Source organism: Aspergillus mulundensis, assembly GCF_003369625.1.
Source record: "Aspergillus mulundensis strain DSM 5745 chromosome Unknown scaffold_10, whole genome shotgun sequence".
Classification (NCBI taxonomy): domain Eukaryota; kingdom Fungi; phylum Ascomycota; class Eurotiomycetes; order Eurotiales; family Aspergillaceae; genus Aspergillus; species Aspergillus mulundensis.
The window spans coordinates 203805-206782 of NW_020797898.1; positions in this window are offsets into that span (position 1 = coordinate 203805).

A 2978-nucleotide genomic window follows, 5' to 3' on the forward strand; every position below is an offset into this window, starting at 1 on the left:
AAAAATATTAATACTAGCTTACTAAGGCCTTAAATACTTTATTAATATAAAGGGTATTTAAAAAGGCTGCCTTAAAATTAAGCAAGGCTTTTAAAAAAAGGTAAAATTAGTTATATTAATACTATTTTTTTAGCACCTAATATATAAAATAATAAGTATAATATCTTATTTTTTATTATTTATTAAGTATTTACTAAGTGCTAGGCCCCTGTAACATGTTATTTTAATTATATAGTTTTTTTAAAATTTTATTATTAAAAGGCAGGAGCTTAAGCTATAATAACTAAAAATATAAATTAAGGCATAAAATAAAAATATATAAGTAAAGTAATTAATTAATAAAAAAATAAAGCTTAAGCTTATTTTAAAATATAAATAAATTTAAAAAAATAAATATATTTATTACTTAATAACTACTTGGTAGCCGCTAGTAAAGTGCTTATAAATTTTTAGTTATATTAAAAATAACCTACTTTTAATATATATATTAATTTAAGTAGGTAATATATTATAGTTAGCCTTATAAAAAACTATAAAAATTTTAAAAATATAGGCTATTTAATAATAAATATATAAATTATTTAATTTACTTTTTATAAACTAATATATATATATATAAAATATATAAATAGTATTTTATATTAAAAAAAAATAAGTAAATAATTAGCAAGTAGCTAGTAAGTACTTAACCTAAACCTTTTATTTAATATTTACTTATATATATTATTAAATTTAATATTAATTTTATAACCTAGTAATTAGCAAGCACTTATAAAGTAATTTTTAAAAAAAATTAATATATTATATTTTAAAGCTAGTTTCAAACCGCTCCGCGCCTAGTTAGCTAGTATATTAAGTAATAAAAAAAGTTTTTAAAAAATAAAAATAAAATAAAAATAACTAGTAATTACTAAGTATTTAAAAAATACTTAAAAAGTAGTTTAGTTTAATACTATAATATAGTTAAAAAAAATAAAAAGCCTAAATACAAAAACCTAGCGCTTGCTAAGTAGTTATTAAGTAGTTAATTAATAATTAAAATTTATAAATTACAAAGTTTTTACTAAAAATTATTATCCTACGCGCTTTATTTTAATTCATATATAATTAATAAGCAATTAATAAGTACTTACCTTTTACTTAATTTTTTTATATAAATCTTTTTAGTTTATTTTTTAAAGCAAGTCCTTTTAATCTATTTTTAAAGTAAGTTAACAAGTAATTAATAAGTAGTTAACAAGTACTTACCTTTAGATTTATTTTTTTTACTTTTTTGAAAAAGCTAGTTTTAATAGTAACCTTTAAATAATTAATAATTAGTAAGTGCTTAAAAAGTAGCTAGCAAGTATTTATATTTATATTTTGATTATAATTTTTTCAGTACAAGCCTTTTTATAAATAAAAGGGGTTTTTTATAAATAATTAATAAATAATTAGCAAGTAATTAAGGGAATACTTACTTATTTTTTTAGGTGTTATAGCGGGCTAATGCTTAAACTTGGAAATAAATAATTAATAAGTAGTTAAAAAATACTTATATAAGGGATTAAATTTTTATAATTAAAAAAGGTAAAATTTTTACATGGCCCCTTTAAGTCCTAGTAATATATTTTAAAGTTATTATAAGTAATATATAGTACCTTATAGCCTATTTTTTGCATTTTTTATATTTTTTATATTTATAATATAAGTTTTTAACTAGTCAGTAAGTAATTAATTAATAATTAATAAATATTTATAGTTTCCTTTATATTACGCGGGAGGGAAGGCTTTAAAATTTTTTATTCATTATAAGAAAAGCTAATTACTAGGTAGCTACTTATAAAATGCTTGCCGTGCTTTTAATAATAAAAAAAGGTATTATTAAAAAAAAACTTAAAAAAATACTAAGGGGGATAAGTAGTAATTGAATAATTAATAAATAATTAATAAGCACTTACTAATTACCTTATTAATATTTTGTATAATAATATTACCTTTTTTAACTTTTAAATAGGCAGCTTGGGCTTATAAATTCAAAGATTATAAAAATAAATAGCTAATAAGTAGTTACTAAGTAATTACCAAGTACTTATAATAATAAAAAAAATAGTTTTTAGCCTAGTAAAACTTTTTTTAAAATAAAGAAAATATTTTTTTTATAATTAACTAAGTAATTAGCAAGTAATTAATAAGTAATTAAATAAAAAGGTATGAAAAATTATAAAATTATAAAATTTATAGCTATAAACTTAAGTAATTAATAAATAATTAAAAAATACTTGTTAAGTACTCCATGGTGAGGTAAGTAAAAAATAGAAATAAACTTAAAAAAATTAATTTTTTAATAAAGTAAAAAAGGGTAAATACTAAGCCTTTTATAAGTACTTAAAAAGTGCTTAAAAAAGGTAACTTATAATTTTATAAAATAAGTATTAAATATTACCCTTAAGTCCATGCTTTAAGTACTAATAATATTATTTTTAAAATAATAAATAAATAATAAAAATATAATAAAAAGTAACTTAACTAGTTTTTAAGGGCTTAAAAAGTATTTAATATTTATAACTTTATTTAAATAAGCCATGGTTAGTATTATATAAAAATTTGAAAAATTTTAAAATATTATAAAAAAGGTAAAAAAGGTTAAATACATAATAAATTCTTTTTAGTATTTATAGGTTATATAACCGCCAAGACTTAAAGATTATATATTAAAGGCTTATATAAGCGTTTAAAATAGCCCAGGTCACCTAACCCTCGCCCGCTTTGTGGACATATGTCATGTAAGCGTTTTAAAGGCTCATGTAAGCATTACCCCTCTATATTAGTAAAAGTTTCTTAGTAATTCATGCTCACACGAGCTACTAAAATTACATAAGCTATATAAAATTTTATAATCAAATACTATTTTTATTTTTATATTTTATTAATAAAAAATAAATCAAAAATAACTCAAAAATAAATAAAAAATAAATAAAAAATAAATAAAAAATAAA